Consider the following 20,106-nt stretch of genomic DNA (forward strand, 5'->3'; position numbering starts at 1 on the left):
GCAGCTCCGTTTGGCACTTGTAGACATTGTTGGACCTCGCTACATGATTTCTGGCAATTATCCCCATTCGCTGGCATGACAATCCTTTTTTGGTAATGAGTCTCCTTTCCAATGACCATCTTCTAGTCTACAACCTGTGCATTTTGATATTTTGATGCATGCGCAAGTTCTCAACCGCATCAACAGAAAATTCTAGCGACGTTGTGTGGTTCCTAGAAATGGTGTACAATTCTCAGTGAGTTTCAAAATTTTTGCTTGTGCCCGTAGTATTTGTTTTTGGCAGTCGGCATTACTACTTCTGGCATTCTTGAAATATTGAGTCTCGTTTCTTTTAAAAATCCCTATAGCATTTCGTACCCAAATTCATCTTATGCAGTCTTGCTTGCCATGGTGGATAGTCCACATACTTGCCTACTACCACATGACACTCCCTCCACACACCATGCGACCTGTTCTCTGACATCATCCATGTCATCAAACTTGCCCACACGGAGGATCCAGTACTGCCACATCATCATCTGGAAACTAGCTTTATGCCACATCAGTAATGTGACATAGTGCCACATCATCATATGGTACCCACCACATGTTCATCCATACAGTACCAAAATCTGACTCAGCATCCAATCATCCTGGCACGTCAATAGGGCACAAAATTTTTGTTGACATCATCTTTTCCTAAGGTTAAAATTGATGGTCATTTGACCATCATAACTAGGAATTTTATAACTATAGTGACGGTCATTTTACCATAAAATTTAGACTCCCATTTTTTCCTCCTGACCCCTATCTAGATTTCTTTTTAGTTTGGCAACCTGACTTTGCGAGCCCATATCTCAGACATCTAGACTCCAATTCAAGTGTAATTTTTTTCTGAAATTAGGTAAAAATTTCTAAATTTTGCAATGGTGGTGTTTTTTTTCCAATTTTGGTGCACAAATTTTGTAGAAATTACATTTTTTGGCGACTGTACCTACATAATCCTACATTTTGTAACTTCAGAACCTCTGTACGGGCACATCTAGTCACTTTTCTAGGTTCTATTTTTTTTGAAAGTGCATATTTTTTCATCTACTTTCTAGATCGAAAGTTAGATTCTAGGGTTGTGTGGACCAATTTCTCATTTTTAGAATTAGGCCTTTTTCGGCATTTTAAAGCTTTGATTCTTTTTCACAATTGTTGTAAAATTAAGCTACAGTGCTTAAATGATAGATTTCAGCCTCATAAGGCAGTTGTAAGATAAAAATTAGAAAGTCCACTTTGTTCATTTTGACAAGTGGCCCATTGTAAACATAATTCTTATAAAGTGCCAACAACATCTCTTTTGGGGGGGTCCTTTCATTGAGAGAAAATGGGGGTGGGGGGGGGTGTACTGAGTATGTGCAGGATCATGGTGTACTAAACTATGGCCTTAAGTGGCAGTGAAAAACCAGCAAATCAGGGTTATGTCAACTTGACACATAATTTTAAAGTGGTTCTGGACTTTATATCAAAAAGTTGAAAGAAAATAATTTGTAGGAAATTGAATCTAGTTTCTAAACTACAAGGCCTTATCTGGAGAAAAAATTATTTGATTGGTCAAAAGTTTGGATTTTAATGTAGTACTACAAAAATTTTAGGGCAAAAATAAAAAGTAGGTGTATGTCTGACCACCTTAATCATAATCAAATGATAATATTTTTAAATATAATTTTAGATATAAAAAGTAGACTCATGCCTAGATGTGACGCATATTTTTGGAAATTTTTATTCCAAATAAATAATTAATTATGAATTTTCTACTATACTATTTTCAGAATTAAAAAACTCCCGTGTCTGACCACCTTAACTAGTTCAAAAAAAATCAAAATTAAGTTTTTTTTTTTTTTTCTTATACTAGTCAAAGTATAGAATGTGATGCATCTTTTGGATTTCACAAATCTTATACGGTTTGAAAGTTATAGCTATTTTTCAACTAGTATGTCAATCAGCACTTTGTAGCTAACTCCATTAGAAAATAAGTAATAATTACTTACTAAACTCGTAATTTGACAAAACTTACATTTATGAAAAGCTAAGAACATTCTTAAGAAACCCTTTTCATTACATCAAATTTTGGTTTAAAAAAAGTCGTCAGCTACATGCTTGAAGTAAAAAACACATAAGAACATGCCAAAAACACATTTTCGGGATGATTTAAAAATGACCATATAAGGTTGGTATTGAAAGATATAGTAGGAATTATAAAGGTATTAATTGTTTTCATTTAGTATTAGGATGGGTGGGAAAAAAGTGGGAATAGATTTTGAAATTCTTTGAGGCATTTAAGAACTACATATTTTTCAGATCGCCACTTTTTGGCACACCATGATCCTGCACATACCCTACTATGTTTTTGTGTCTCTTTATTGTGCTCTTTTCATTTCAGTGTCATGGGTTTTAAATGTCCTCCTTTAACTTCACGCAACTATTCTACATGGAAAGCTATTACATGGAGTAGATTAATGAAAAAAGGATATAGTCTTTATGTTGATGGTACAATTACCAGACCTACTGATGCTAAAGAACTCATTGATTGGCAATGACACGACCAATAGGCTTTAGGTGTTATCAAGAGTTGTGTACATGGGGATCTTTTCTTTCACATTAAAAATTGTTCAGAATCTAAAGAAGCTTGGGATAAACTTGAATAGTTGTATGGTAAAGTGGATGAAGAAAATGGATTTTAGATTGAGGATGATCTACTTCTCTTGGATCCTAAGAATTATGACACAATTCAAGATTATATCATCAAAGTCAATGAGTATAGGACACTTCTTAAAGAGTGTGGAAATTCCATGAAAGATGATAGGTTGATTCATCACATCCTAAAGAGGCTACCTTCTAAGTATGCCAACTTTGTTTTGAGTTTCAATACTCACAGGTTGACCATGGGATCTGCTTACTAGAAGCCTTCCTTTGATGGATTTTTGGACATGTTGATTGTTGAACAATCTCACTTGGTGAATTTTGGACTTCTCAAGTCATCCAAGACCAAAGACTTGGTGGCTAGTGATGATCACAAATCAAGTCAAGGGGGGCAAAGCAACAACAACAAGAAGTAGTGGAAGCATAAAACACAATCTGAGACACAACAATCCTCCTCTCACCAAAGCAATTCTTCTTCAAAAAAAAATAGAAGTAATGAAAAGAAGGACAATCTCTTTTGTGCATACTATAAAAAGCTAGATCATGATGAGCATCATTGCAAGACAAAAAGAATCGATGAGTTAGAAAATCTACTCAAGAAGAATAAGATACAAGTGCCAGGTACTTTCAAGGATTCAACTCCAACCTCTTCAAAAGGTAAAGGTCAAGCACTTATGGCAAACACAAATTCTTCTTCAGAATGGATACTTGACTCGGGTGCCTCTTACCATATGGGTTCTTCAAAAGAAGATTTTTCTTCATTGAAGCAGTCAAAGATGCCACAAATCTTTGTGGGAGATGATGCTAAAATAGAAGTTGAAGGGAAAGGACATGTGGAAATGGAAAATGGGGAATTCAAAGATGTTCTCTACATTTCAAATCTAAGCTCCAATCTCCTATCAATTCACCAAATCACTCACGTTGGAGATGGTCATAAGGTTGAGTTCCTTCCAAATTCAGTGATGGTGTGAAGTCTCAAAGATGATTCATTGGTAGCAGTTGGGAAAGTCAATGATGACAAGAGGCTTTATTCCTTCTCCCACATTGTGCCTAAGAGTCCTTCCCAAGCCTTGTTGACTCACTCTACTTCAAACATCAACTTATGGCATGAGTAGTTTGGTCATCTTGACTTTTGCTCTCTTCAGCAACTTTTCTTAAAACACAAGGTCAAAGGTCTACCTAATATCAACTTTTCTAAGGGAAAATGTTCATCTTGTTTAGTGGATATGAATCTCAAGGAGAAGTATGATAAAGGGAAGTCTTCTCAAGCTCCAGGTGTTCTTTAGCTTGTTCACATGGTATTAGCAGGACCCTTTACAGTGACTTCAATCAGCCAAGGCCACTACATACTCACATTTGTTGATGACTTTTCAAAATTCACTTGGGTCTTCTTCCTTCATCATAAGTATGAAGTGGTTCATAAGCTTCAAGATTTCAAGACTCATGTTGAACACAAGTCAAGGAAAGCCATCAAAGTACTAAGGGTAGACAATGAGAATAGATATGTTGACAGAAGACTTAAGAACTTTTGCAAAATTGAGGGGATTGATCTTTAGAACTCACCAGCATTCAATCTGCAAAAGATAGATGTTGCAAAAATGAGGATTAGGACTCTCAAGACCATGGTAATTTTCATGATAAAGGCCAAGTCTCTCAATCCTACACTTGAAGTTGAAGCCATTAGCAATGCTACTCACATACTTAACAGGTCTCCTCATCCAACCTTAGATGGAAAGACTCCTTTTGAGGCATGGTGTGGTAGAAAACTAGTTATGAGTCACCTTAGAGTCTTTGGTTGTCCAACATGGGCAAACCTATCTTACAGGAGTTGCAAGGCACCAACACCTAAGCCTTGTACCTTCATCGGCTATGAAGACAATTTGAAGGCTTATAGACTTATGGATCCAGAGACACATGAGATCTTTGTGGAGAAGGATGTTCACTTTGAGGAAAGTTCTCCCAGCTTGTCCTCTACTCCTCTCCACATATCATACATAGTGGCAACTAATAATGACACCAACGATAGTGCTTCAATAGGTTAAGACATGTGGGGTTCTATCGATAGTTGTAGTGAGAGGTCACATCAGTCTAGTCCACATGCTTACATTTCCACAGTGAAAGGTCCATCACGGCATGATACATCTTGTCTTCCAACTCCAGGTTCAGTTGACTTGGGAGATAGACTTGAGGATTTACATCTTCTCATTGATGATGATGATTCTTCTACAATTGTTGTAAGGGCTCACTCTGACCCTCATGTCCATTCTCTACATGATCAATCTTTTGAGGTTGACATGATTATGGATCCTTATGAATAACAATTAGTGGAGGTCTCTTTGTCAGTTGAGGAGACAGATGGTTCAGTGGAATAGGTTCAACAGACATCCTTGACCAATCTGCATTTGTTCTTTTCAGCACAGTTGGAAGGGGTTAACATCAACATTAGTACAAGGATACTTGAGCAAGTTTTAGGGCTAGCATACATCTTTAGGAGTATACCTCTACCATTGTTTCTTCCTAAGGGGAGGAATACCTTTATGCATTTGTGGACCAGCTTCTTCATCAGAGTAGCTTTCACTTGTTGACATTCTTCTTTTTGGGTGGGAGCCTATTATGTCTCTCTTCCTTCTTTCATTCTCTTATGTATATACTAGATGTATGTCGTAATGGGGGGGTCTTGATTAGTCCATCCATCACTGCATCCTTATTTATCTCTCTTTTTGGGGGAGGGTTTTTCCCATGAGGTTTTCCCTCATTCCCCACTTTATGGGAGATTTGCATTTACATTATGTACATGGGTACCTAACATGGCCTAGTAGCTACGACCTATTATGCATCTTCAACCTAGTTTTTGTAATTTTAAGGGCATTCTCCTAAGTTGCACTTAAGAGGGGGTGTTGGTGTAAATAAGTATTTACTTATTACACTTACTTAAGTTTACTTAGGTTAATGCATTAGTTTATTATTTTGCATTATTTTATTATGTTTATTTGTGAGACACTTAGGAGTTTGTACACCTTTTTGAGTTGTCACGTTGACAACACAGGAGCACACAACTCTCTTTAAACACATGGTGTCTACAACATTGTTTTGTGTGTCACACTCTTGTAGGCTTATCCTCTCATCACGACACTTACTTCCATGCTTAATGGAGGATAACCCATATCTGGTGGACATGTGGCTGGTTGTATGACACATCATGGTGTTGATTACAATGCATTCTAGATGTATCTTAGAGGCCTTTATATAGAGGCACTCCTAGTGTACTTTTACATTGGATTAATTATGGCATATTGAATACATTGTCATTCTAATCATACTCTCTCTCTCTCTCTTTGGTCTACTATGTGCTTGTGTTTGAGTTCTTAGTTCCTGAGTGAATTTTTCCCTTCAGCAAATTCTTACAAATTTAAATGTGCAAGGAACAAAAATACAAATTTATATTAGAAAAGGGTTCCCTCAAAAGTCCCATCATTACATATATTTATGAGTAAAATAAAAAAAGGGATATTAATGAACAAGTGGGAGAACGGAGTCCCACACCCCACTCATCCCCTTCCTCACCCCAAAAGGCACGGTGGTTTAGGATTTTGAAATGAAACAAGATAGATAAATAAAATATTAATAATAACATACGTTGATAAGTAGGAGATAATTTCCATAGCTAGTCAAATTGTGATGTGAATATCAGGATTTAACTGTGTGATTTTGAGTCAAACTCGATGACCCATGTTTCATGAGTAGTGATTCAACATGAATCCATCTCTCATGAGAATAAATGGAACACTTAGCACTCATTGGATCTAGGTGATGCTCACAGGGGTGAAGCACCGGGACTTCCCGGGAGGTCACCCATCCCAGTACTACTCCAGCCTAAGCGCGCTTAACTACGGAATTTCCTCCATAGTTAAACCCAAAGCTTGCAACCCCATTTGCAAGCTTTGGGTTTAACTGTGGAGGAAACTCCGTAGTTAAGCGCGCTCAGGCTGGAGTAGTACTGGGATGGGTGACCTCCCGGGAAGTCCCAGTGCTTCACCCCTGTGAGCATCACCTAGATCCAATGAGTGCTAAGTGTTCCATTTATTCTCATGAGAGATGGATTCATGTTGAATTACTACTCATGAAACATGGGTCATCGAGTTTGACTCAAAATCACATGGTTAAATCCTGATATTCACAATAACATACGTTGTCAACTTACCTTTTCTCCTAAATACGCACCTTCCATATCAATTCCAAACTCACTCATCATTATCTTAAGGGGATGGATCACTGCCCAAGTAAGGGCAAGCACATATTAGTGCTTGATCAATGCACTACCACTTGTGGAAGCACCAACAAGGCCTTGGGAAGAGTGGGGTCAATTGTCCAAGTTTGTAGAGTAGATCAATAGGGTTTTAAGGTAGGTTTAGGAGATAGTTAAGGATAGTGAATTAGTGTTTAGAAATATTATGATGATTGTTTATTATTAATTGTGATTAGGAAATTATTTTTAAGGCAATAAAATTTAATATTGGAAAGAGAGTTTAGTTTATTATTTATATTAGTAGTTTGTGTGTAGAGTTTAGGGTAGTAATTTGTAATTTGTAATTTTTTATATAATTAGTGTTAGGATATTTTAAATCATGATTGATATTTATTAGCATTATTAGGACAATGATTATAGAGTAATAATATTAAATTGTAAGAGTGGTTGGTTAGAAATTGCAAGTGTTCATGTTAGTATATTTTTATAGGAAAGGGGTGCAAGGGTATGTTGGAAGTTAGAGTATTAGTTTGGCAGTTTCTAAATGTTCTTTTTGTCAATATTTAGTAATTGGTTATTATTCAATAATGTTAATTTTTTACTAATAGGATTTGATAGATTTTAATAGGTAGTAATATAGTTGTTCAATAACATAGTGCAGATTTAGTTCTCTATTAGATTGCTTTAGGAAGTTGCATTAGGTAAATGATTATTGAATAAGACATAATGTAACCTATGTTAGTTTATATTTTGATACATAATTTAATATATTTAAGTAAGGTTCATTAACAATTTAATTAGGGTTAAACTGATTGAGTCAATATAGAGGAAAATTTTCTTTCTCGTGTTAGAAAAATGAAACATGTGAACCTAACCTTTCTGAATTATAACCTAACTAGATTGAACTGACTATAATAAGTTGAAAACCCTAATAACTCTTTGGCTTAATGATGCACCTTTATTTCACAACTTATAGTTTAATAAGTCGAACTAGTGAAATATATATATTTCTATATCAACTCTACATCATAATAAAGTGTAATCAAAATTATTTGTATGTCCATCCCTAGAACTCTAGTAAACTAATCGTGCAACCTCGAGACTTGAAATCAACTTTAACATATATCTTTATCTTTCTCCAATGCATTTGATGAAATTCAATGTTATAATGTAATAAACTTAGTTGTAATTATCTTAAAAAGAAATTGTCGGTGTATTTTTGCCCTAATTTTTGGGCATGACAACCTTTCATTTCCCTTCATCTCTTTCTATCCAAAGAGAAATTTGTATAAATGACTTTGTATAGTCTTGTATTCTATCAGTTAAGCATTAATAAGGATTCCCTATCAAAGTGTGGACGTAGGCAAGATTTGGTGAACCATGATAAATACGTGTCCTTGTATTTTGTCTTCAAAGTTTCTTTCTTCATCTTTTCTTTGCTTGTTTTTATATTTATAATTGGTATTAGAGACGAGGTGAGGCTAGAGCATAGATGAAAGATGATGAAATTGATTCTGTTATTAACAAATTTCTTGAGAATTTAAATTCAGTAGATAATGAGGTTGTGCATGAAAAGAGAAAAAGAATCTCCCATGTGCATTGGTGGGATGGTTGGGAAGATAAGCTAGAAGTAGAAGTGGAAGAAGAATTTAAAACTCTTAAATCTGAGCTTAATGCAATTCTTGAGTGCACAGGTAATGATAATGCAAAAAATTAAAAAGTTATCATGTAAGAATTGTAGAAGAGAGAAAAAGAGGACAAGACTTAAGTCTCTGTAAAACAATTGGTTTTGGCCTTTTACATCATGGCTTCTCTTATTTCTAGCTTTAGACTAGATGATCTAGATATTTATGCATTCAAAGTGCACAAGATGTTGCAATAGGAAAGTTGTACATATGTCCCTATAGAAAAAAAGTATGGGACAAACAAGAAATTTTTTTGTAGAAGAAGATAAAGGCACAAATGAGAAGTTTTTTGTAAAATAAGATGAAGGGGCAAAGAAGAAGTTCATTATAGAAGAAGGAGAAATGAAAAACAAAGAAAAGGTAATTCGCTGAAGGGGGAGACAAGTAATATGCAGAGTGTTGGAGATATAATCTCTTGCAATGGACCATGGTTCACACCAAGCACAATTGATGACAATAGTTTACCCAATGCACTCCCTACCACACAGTTAAAATTTGTGGTGGACAAAGCCATCCAGCCTCGACAAGACTTGGCATCTGCTAGGCAACCCCAAATTAGGGGATAATAAATAATTTCCTTTGTGTACTTTCCATCATTCAACAAACAACCACACACTGATTCTTTCAGTAGTAGATGGGAAGGAATTTCTAAGTCACACGGTGATGTGGAATCTATTAAAAGAAGCTACGATGGTCAAGGATTTGTTGACTATCAGTACGCCGCTTATTCTACACCAACGTATATTGATTCTGCTCTACAACAACCCATTTGAGGCACAACTTTGACTCCTACAATGAGTACTAACAACCAAGAGTCCCCATTTAATGCTTCCCATAAAATGCCATGCAACATGGACAGCGAAGAAACACCTTTGCATAAGTCATCATTATTAGCTACATAAGAGGTTTTAATTTTGATGAAAAAAGGCTTGGCTATGATGAAGTCTTCTGCCATTTCATTGGAAGTCGGGGTGAGGTTGTCGAAGACCATGATTCTCTTCTTCTGTGTGGTCTTGGAAAAGATGATGCAGAGTGGAAATGACAAGAAGTGATCATAATGAAAGGTGAGTCTATTGAACGATTCATGGATAGTTGAGGAAAAAATTCTAAGATCGAATCTTGTAGCCGCACTAGCCACTGAGCGATAGCTACAGTGACACAATATGAATACCTGCATGAGTGTTTGGAGATATACCCAGCGATGAATTGGGTATATTACAGACTTATGGTCCTCTGCAACCATCTATAACTTCTCAAAGATGACTCGAACATAATTATGAACCCCACATTCTGTTAATACATGCAGAGGAAAAGGGGAGAATGCAACATTAGACACCTTTTAGTGTGGAACAAAGTTCTCTGCTGTGTAGCAAAAAGACTAAATCTATTTGCCCACCTCATGAGCTCCACCCTTAGGATTTTGGCCATGAAGATATTGTTGATAACAAAGAACGTAGTTCGATGCTTGTAAAGTCCAATCCAAGGCCAGGATGGACCAATGTCACTCGAGATACCACCCAAAAAAAATCAATTTACATTGGAACGAGATTACCGTGGGCAAAGTTGGAAAGGAGAGCCTCTATTACATAATTGCATTTTGATGCATGGGATTACCTTTATAATGGATGATTATTTTAGGGAACAGTTTTGGAATTGGCAATTTGATGATTGGGTATTAGAACTAGATAATGTTGATCTTCTAGATACTTCATTATATGTTTCATGGAAGAGGAGAAAAAAATAGATCATGTTGTGAATGGAGAAGTGTGTTTTGAATTCATAAATGGTTACTTTTGTGATTATGGATTCATGGTTGAATTTGGAAGAGCAGGTATTTTACTATTAAATATTATCAAAGTCTGATAAAATTCGGAGAAGGTTCATTCAGAGTGTGCTGGAACAAAGTTTAGTAGCATTGAGATCTTCTTAGGGTCTGATCATTCTTTGACATTTAAAATAAGAAGAAAGGGATACTATTGTGTGTTGGCTCATAATTTAACAATAATTTAACTACTAGGTAGCCAAGACATGATTGCATCTAAGGGAAACTATCTCCTAATATGATAGACACATTTTATCAAGAACCTGAGCCAACTATAAGACTGAACTCCTTCTTCTACTTCAAGCTTTGCAAAACTTAGGTGGGTAGACCTCAAATTCATTTATATGGTACTATTTCAAAGCATATATCTCAATCTATACAAAGTAGATTAAACCCTTATTTGTCCTATACTTATGCAATAACAATGGTATACAATAGCAAGTTACAAAAACCTATGAAATCCACAAGCTAAGTGAGGGTACCCTTTCAGCTCCTAAATAGAAAGGGAAAATAGATATATGATATTTGATTTTGAATCAAAAAAACCCCACATATGCAACAATAAACTAGATTGTTCCTATAGTTGACTAGTGTCCTATCTATTGGGTATTCCACAAATCACAACATACATAAGGTATTGGCAATCTATCTTCTCATTTTGTAAATCAGACATCTGTGCTCAAAATAAATCTCATACTCATAATATCCTTCTCATGAAGCTTGCAACCCTATTAGTATAAATAACCATTCAAATGATTCATTGAATCAACAGAAAAACCTATCAAGACATACAACATTAAGGAGTTGCAACTAGATTTAAGCTCTTTTCTCATAAATCATAAAACATTATAGACAACAGAGATAGGATACAAGAATTAGAATGAAACTAAAATACTTTGATGCTCTTCATTCATTTCCTTGAAACAAATATATTAAAGATGTACGAAAATAACTCATGAAACAACTAATAGATCAGAGCTTCCACTCAAATTTATAACTGTTGTTCATACGAAAGGGAAATGATGAAAAAATGGTGGAAGCCTAGTTGAGAACTTGCTCAAAACTTTGGGAACCAACCTTGTATAATGAGAGAAGAAAGAAAGATATAGATGAGGAAGGAATACTTGATCTGATTTGAAATTGGCACTTATCCACTAGAAACTCCCTCCAATGTTTGTTGCAAAATATCTTTCGTCTCTCTAGAACTGAAAACTAGATCAAATCCCATCATTATGCCCAATAAACTCTAAAAATATCTCAAGAATGATGAGAGAAGCCCCATTCTGATTAACAATCAAATTTCATGTCAAAATTTGCCAAAATCCACACTGAAATACGTTAGAGGAAAAATAATATCCCTGCTAAGACCCTCTCCGAATTTGGCACCTGTGCATTTCACTATTTTGCTAGAAATTGATTTTGAACTACCCATACTAGAATGCAGTTACATAAGAACCACCTCAACTAGAACTCAATATAACTTCTACCCACTAATACCTATGTAGAAATTAATAAAAAATCTACAAAGTAGACTCCGAGACTTTTCGTCGATATATGATAAGCCTATACTTTCTTAAGAAAAATGCCCATGGTAGCCATTTGAAAACTAGGTTCAACAACTTATTCAGGACCCACTTAATTTTATAAATATATCACTTTTATGTTAAAGTTGAAAGTTTATAATATAAACTAGTTTCATTGTAGAAAATTTGAGCATGCATATTGAGGAAAATATTAAAAAAGTAATTTTTGGGACCTTTGAATTTTTCCCTCTCTTTTTTATTTGAGTCAAACCTTGTTGACTGACCTTGACACAAGACAACATGTCATTGGTCTATTCTCTAGATAGCTATGACCACATCATTATCCCACTAGGTACCTCTACCATGTCATCACCATGTCTCACCACTTGATTGGTCCATATTACCTTTTCATCCTGCTTTGTTAGCACCCCATATACCTTTGGCACCTAGGTGCCACCTAGCACCTTCTTATTGGCCCGCAAACTACTTCCTCTCTTCTAATGTACTACCACATGTAACCATCTCATTGTTTGTTACAATATCACTTTAGCTGACTAGTGAGAAAGTTCTCATAGTGACATTATGACAATTGTCGATTTGTGCCACATGGCACAATCTTGTGTGTGCATCTAAAAACCCACCACTTCAATACCGACTGCCATGTGTTGATCTCTCGCTTTATCACATGCATAGTCAGATTTATGCCACATCATCATGAGAATGAAACAACATGACACGTGTTAGTGGTCAAAATTTCCACAATCACAACTCAATTGGTCCCCAGGGCCCTACACGTGAGCTAATTTTTATGTCTTAAAGCATTAGCTCTTAAGACATGTTAACATGTTGACCATGTTACATAGAAAAACATAGCAAATCATCTATCACTTCAATGTGGGATATATCCCATTGAATATTTCTACTATGTGGTTTTCCATTCTAGTGATCCCATGTTTCACCTTTGGTCTATCCTTATCCCCAAGAAAAATCAATTTTTGCAAAAGGCTACCATCTAGAAATAACTGAAAGAACCTATTTATTTTACTTGTTTCAGTGATATGAAGGTATATTATTTTGATTAGCAATGAGTTCAATCTATAATCACCTTCAATTTGTGGCCCTTGCATTTTCCTTCAATGCCTCAAAATATTCATCTTCATGCAATTGGCATGAGAAAATGAGACCTCCTTATTATGTTTAGTTCCCTCCTTTATATCCCCCAAAAGAATGGCCTTTGTTAATCAGTCCCCCATCAATCATTAGTGATGTCTCCCTACATGAAGTCAATGTCAATCATATCTTAGTGATATATTAGAACAAATGCAACTCCTATAGTTTAGATGCTCAAATCTTCATCATATATCCTTGTTTTGAATGATAGTGCTCACATAAGCTTTCCTCAGCCATGATTGGGTCAAACATTCAACACAAAATGTGTGTACATTTCCATATAAGAAACATAACATACTTAGGAGTAGTTGGGTCAACCACTATCAATCAGGTGTATTTATATCTCCAAATTCTACTACATAGACTGGATAATAGAGGATGGACATTGATTCATCTTCCTATGATTTCACGAGCCAATTGGTGGTATAATCCTCTTTGAATAGAAACCGATGCATCCCCTTTGATTGCAATTTCATTCATTCTGCATTTCTCCAAAATTTGTGAAAGACTCTTGCATCTCCATGTAATTCAACAATTTTGACTCTAATGTGGGTTGGAGGATTTGTAAATGGAGTTTTGACCCAGTAAATGCATCTCATCTATTCATTTTTGAAGAGATGTGCCCCTTCTTATGTACACCAAGTTGAGGAAAGACTATTCAACAATAATGCAAAATGATGGCCATCGAGGCTCTTTCTACAATCAAATAATAACACATACATTTCACATGATTCTCATTCCCAATGTCTATTCATTCACAATATGTTGGTCAATAGAAAGGTTCAGTGAGAATCCACTATACTGAATCAAATAGCCAAAATAATTTATTGAATCTTCAAACAATGGGGATTTTTCATTGGAAATTCTATGCGTGCATACTTCATCAAAGACTCACTTGCTCACACTCTCTTCATGCAATCTAGACTAGACAACATCTTTAGTAATCCACCATTTAGAATTGTGTATGATTGTATGTACAAGTGTTAGGTTAGGCTAGGTGTATATGAAAATGGGTAATTATTTCAATAATGGAGCATCATAACTTTGAGGCCAGTCATAATATGGAGCCATATATCTACCTCATTTGAGAAAAGTATATAATATCTTATCTAATGAGAGAGGTCCTAAATATTGGTCTCTATAGAGGGGGCACTGCTAGAATTAAAACTCAATAGGCATGCTTTGGCACACCTTGAGAAACCGTGAACCTCTTCCATCTTCCACTTCCCAAACTTTATTTGTCTGATAGAATTAGTTAGGCCCCAAAGTGGGTCTAGTTTTTAAAAAAATCATTTTCAAACAACTAACATTTCAAACTGATCCATTCAACTCCTCATATTTTTTAGATCTAAAATCAATCATTGTTTGATCATTTTAAACACATTTCTACCATTTTATGAGAACTACCAATTTAGTTTCTGGAGGCTTTGGAATTGGTCTTAAAAAATCATTGAATCAAATAACAGGGCCCTGAGATCTAACATATCTATTCCTTGGTCTACATTATTTTATCCTATCAGATTTCATCTCATGACAACTTTAGGGTCAAAGGATATTGCAAGTCAAAGTTGCTCACATCAAACCATCCTGCAAACAACCAGGTTAGAAATAATAAATTGCATTTGAATTTGGCTTTGAAAATAGGTCAAACTAATACTTGTGGGGATGAAATATGGGGCACTAATTTATTTTCATGTGGAGAGTACAATTTGTGATTTAGGTTCACGATGAATAACAAAGAAAATCTAGTAAGCATATGTAATTGGCTACTTGGAATTACAAAAATGGGTACACTAGCAAAATAAGGATTTTTGCCAATGGAATGGACCTGGGAAAGTATGCATATGGATTCATCAAGACTTCAAAATTGGTACACTTGAACTCTTTTTAGAATAGAACACAATAGTACAATCCATTCAGTCTCATCTATCATAGTTTCAAAATTATCAAAACACAAATAGGGCTACCAATCATGTAATGCCCTGCCTGGAGATCCTTGGAAACAAGGATGAAAATACAAGCCAGATTTTTTTTTTTAAAACAAGTGGGAGTTCACAAGACAACAACATACATGGATCACACAAATAGCAATGGAAGACTTAACGACCATCCTAGTAGCCAACGGATCTCCAAATGTCACCACTAACCAAAACATAAATGAGAAAACAAAAGAGATCACACAAGCTGAAAGAAAAAAGCTGACTCTTGAAAAGAGGCTAAGTCTGGAAAACTGAAGCCCTAAAATTTCCTAAAATCTTTATCTTAGCTCGTAGAGGTTTGAAACCCATCTAAAATGAATCATCGCATATATTAAAATATATCTTAAGTATAAGAAATTAAATATAATTTCTTATACTTAAATGATATATTTTTAATTTTGAAGAACGAACTACGAAAAAAGACACAACTGAAATTCAAATTATGCCGCCAAGGGATTCAAGAACACCTAAAAGGGTACCCCGAACCATCCCTAAAAAGTTCAGATCAAACAAAAAAGTGCTTCCTACCCACCTACATAGGTTTTATAAAAATCATGTGACACTTTATCAGCACTGTGTGATACTTTACCAGTGTCGCATGACATTTCTCCAAAAGGAGGGCGACACAATTAGGGGTTCGGTGATACTTTTCCAAAGGGTGTGCAATATTGGAAGTGTATCATATGACATTTCTTCTGAGGGTGTGTGATACTTTAAAGTATCATATGACGTTCCTCAAATGGGCATGTGACACTATATTGTATCGCACCATGCTGACACATGGTTGCCCAGGGAAAAAGAAAGAAAACTCTAAGGAAAAACAAAAAACTAAAGCATAGATAAAAACCTCCACACTGGGGAGTACCGGATCCACATCTCGAGACAAAAATACTCGACAAATTGAATGACAAAAAGCTAAAATCTAACCATCTAAATCATACATTGAAGGGAAAGAATATAAGGAACATCACAGTGTACTAAAAGCAACATCACAATATATAGAAATAACATCGCAAAGTACTAAACAAACAACTAAGTACACAATTCCTCCTAGCCATCAATAACATCATAAGACCATCATGGGTCCTAGCCATCCTCTACGCATAACTTCCCAAGCCACTGATCAAATCATCGATGCTGTCATAATAGGACCGTCACTACTAAACATGCTACAACAATCATAAGGAAATCTAACATGCTAGCAGCAAAGCATGAGATAACATCATCTAACATACGCTAATCATCATCATAAGGAAATGCATCAAACTAATATCATCTACACATGATAAACAAGCATCCCAATGAAAGCATAAATCACAAGGAAGCATACTCCGAAGACTGAAGTACCAAGTGAAAACATCTAGTAGTGGTTGTACTAGGCTCAAGGCCATCTCTATACACCAGTCCTTAGCAATGGTGAAGGTAGCTATGCCTCCCAATCACATGCCACCCATAGTGCAGAAGTAAATATTGGATCTCTATCCGAACTAATCCAATGAGGGATCCCATGCAAATGAACAATATCCACCATGAAAACATGTGCTACAGAAGAAGCAGTGTAGGATGGTCTCATGGGTGAAAAATGTGCTACCCTGGACAAATTGTCCACTATCACCATGACACAATCATGCCTCCATGATGACATAGGAAACCCTATGATAAAATCAATTGATATCATATCCCACTTCCACTATGGAATGGCATTTGGTTGCAAAAGACCCATGGGATGCTGATGCTTTTCCTTCACTCTCTGGCACTCAAGAGATCTAGCAAAAAAGGTAGCAACATCACATCTCATCCCTACCTAGAAGTATAGCTATTTGAGATCAGCATGCATATTCTTGACTCTAGGATGTGTAAAATACGATGCGTGATGCACTTTTGACAAAACTAAGGTATAAAGATCACTTGACAAGGGTACATAGATATGTCTTGAATGTCACATTAGTCCATCAGACTCAAGTATAAAATGTACAAATATCCCCTCAAGGGTACATCTAGACTCAATCTCTATCCTCACCTCTTGATACCAACTGTCACTAGGCAAAACCTCCAAAATACGGCTTGGCAAATCCACTCCCAATGACATCACTAATACCTCATGATGCCTCCTGCTCAAGGCATCTACGATGAAATTCTCCTTCCCTTTGATGTAATAAAAATCAAAGTCATACTTGCACAGGAACTCCATCCAATGATGTTGTCGTGCATTCAGGTTTGGTTGAGTAAAGATATACTGCAAGCTCCTATGATCGCTATGCAACTCAAACTTGTGTCCCTAAAGAAAATGCCTCCAATGGACAAGGGTATGCACTATGGCTACAAGTTCCAAATCATGAGTGGGGTAGTTAAGTTCATGGTCCTTGAGTTTCCTAGACTCATATGCAATCACTCAACCATCCTACATCAATACCACACCCAGGACAACAAAGCATCAGTGCAAACCATGAAATCACCTACAAGATTAGGCATTGCAAGGACTAGTGTACTAGTCAAACACTCCTTAAGAGTAACAAATTAAGCCTCGGAAAAGTCTAAACAAACAAACTTCTTTCCTTTGCACTAAAGAGAAGTGATGGGATGAGCTACTCATGAGAAATCCTTCACGAAGTGATGGTAGTAACCTACCAGTCCCATATAACTACAAACTTTTGAGACATTAGTGGGTGCTGACCAACCCATGATAGCATGAATCTTCTCCAGATCCACTGCAATACCATCACGAGTGATGATGTGTTCCAAATACTTCACCTCTAACTGGAAGAACCCACATTTACTTAAGTTGCCATACAATTGATGGTCTCTCAAGTACTGCAATACCTGATGTAAATAGACTTCATGCTCCTCCATAGTCCAAATAGATCAATATGTCATCCAAAAATACAATGACACAATGATCAAGGTACATGCAAAATACCCCATTCATCAAACTCATGAATACTAATGGCACATTGGTTAAGCAAAAAGTTACAATTGTGAACTCATAATGCCCATATTGTGTACAAAACACTATTCGATGAATATCTGCCTCTTGGGTACAAAACTGATGCTATCCTAACTTCATATCAATCTTTGAGAACACTCGTGCTCCCTTCATCTGATCAAACAAGTCATCTATCATTGGGAAAGGGTAATGATTCCTCACTGTCACCTTGTTCAATTGTCAGTATTCGATGCATAAACACAACAAACCATCCTTTTTCTTCACAAAGATGACTGGTGCACCCCATTGGGATACACTAGGATGAATATGTCCCTTGGCCAACAATTCCTCCAATTGCAATCTGCGCTCACTCAACTCTTGAGTAGTCATGCGATAAGGAGCTCACAAAATGGGCTCTGCTCCTAGTACAAGATCGATCCAAAAATCAATTTCACATTGTGGTGGCATACTTGGGATCTCATTAGGAAACACATTGGCATACTCACGAAGGAGTGAGTGATCATCAAGTGTCACTGTTCAGCCCTTAGTTTCCTCAAGATCACTGATAGACACAAAAAACAACTGGCAACCCTTTCGCACACTCTACTTCAGCTGATTACCTGAGATCATACAAAATGAAACTAGTCTCTAAACTTCTAAAATTTCCACTTGCTCACCTGTTTCGTTCACACACTATACCACCTTATTATTGCAATCGATATTTTCTTGAGGGGTGGCTAACCAATCCATGCCCAACACAATGTCATACGATCCCAGAGGTAGAATCTGTAGGTCCACTATGGTGGTGATTTTCCAAAATCTAAACTACAACCTCCGACCAATGAGTCAACAGCCACCTTAGAACTTGTGGCTAACTCAACCTACCACCTATGGACCTGACACACTGCCACTAGCCCACACCATTGAATAAGAGATGGCAAAATAAAAGAATCTAAAGCACCAGAGTCAAACAAAACTAAGGTGGAAGTACCAAGAAACGTACCTATAGCCTCGACTACATACCTTGGTGTTTCACTTGATGGTTTTCAACCATTGTAAAGACTCTGTAGTTCTAACCCGCATCTTCTATAGTAGGCTCCGAATGTGTTGTGCCCTTACTATGCCCTATGGATGGTTTGATTGAACAATAATATGACTTATGGCCAAGCTAGCCACAGTTATAGCAGTTCCCTCCAAAACTAGCACCTGTACCATAAAGACCCTAGGTGGAACTAGAGAAAGCTGCACTACCTCTGCTAAAATTCTACTGACTACTCTGAGGAGGTTGGTCTTGTTGGGACTTCTATCCTTGATCCTGGTTAACTGCTTTCTTCCCTGAATTACCAGAAGACTCACCACCACCCTTTCTGAAAAACTTCCATTGAGGGCCATGACGTTTACGATCCTTAGTTAGTTATTATTGGTCTTGACCCTTTCCTAATGACTGGGTAAACTGTGCAACCTGCCCTGCATTCCTAGCACCCTGGTTCTGAGAACCAGATTTGCTACTGAAACCTCTAGCTAGATTTTCCTCTACAATGCATGCCTTCTCTACCACAAGCACAAGAGTCCTAGGCTGATGCATGCAGAGATTCCTGATGAGGGCATCCTTAAGGCCCTGAATGAAATGGTGAGCAAGGAGCAAGCCATCATGATTGTAAAAAGAATACTACCTGAGCTCAAAGAATCAGATCTTGTATTGATCCACTATCATATTTCCCTATTGGAGTGAGTGGAACTCATTAGCATGAACCTATTTGAACTAAGGAGATAGGAATCTATCCTGGAACCTCTCTTCGAAATCTCCAAAGTGAGATCAGCAACAAAGATCTAAATCTTCTAACTCTCAATATTCCACCAAATGGATCTATGGTCCCTCAACTAAATAATTGCACAACAAGCCCTCATGTTGGTTGAATATGGATACATGGTGAAGTAGGGCTTCATGTCCAACAACCAAGTCTTAGCCTTGAGGCCACTTCCCCTACCATCGAAGGGTAGTGTTCTGGAACTCTGAAGGGAAACATATTAGATACAAGTGAAACTTCATAAATTGCATTTGGAATCACGGTTCAAATCTAAAACATAGGA

This window comes from Cupressus sempervirens, chromosome 4 (genome assembly GCF_028749045.1).
Source record: "Cupressus sempervirens isolate cs-2001-9-10 chromosome 4, ASM2874904v1, whole genome shotgun sequence".
Taxonomy (NCBI): Eukaryota; Viridiplantae; Streptophyta; class Pinopsida; order Cupressales; family Cupressaceae; genus Cupressus; species Cupressus sempervirens.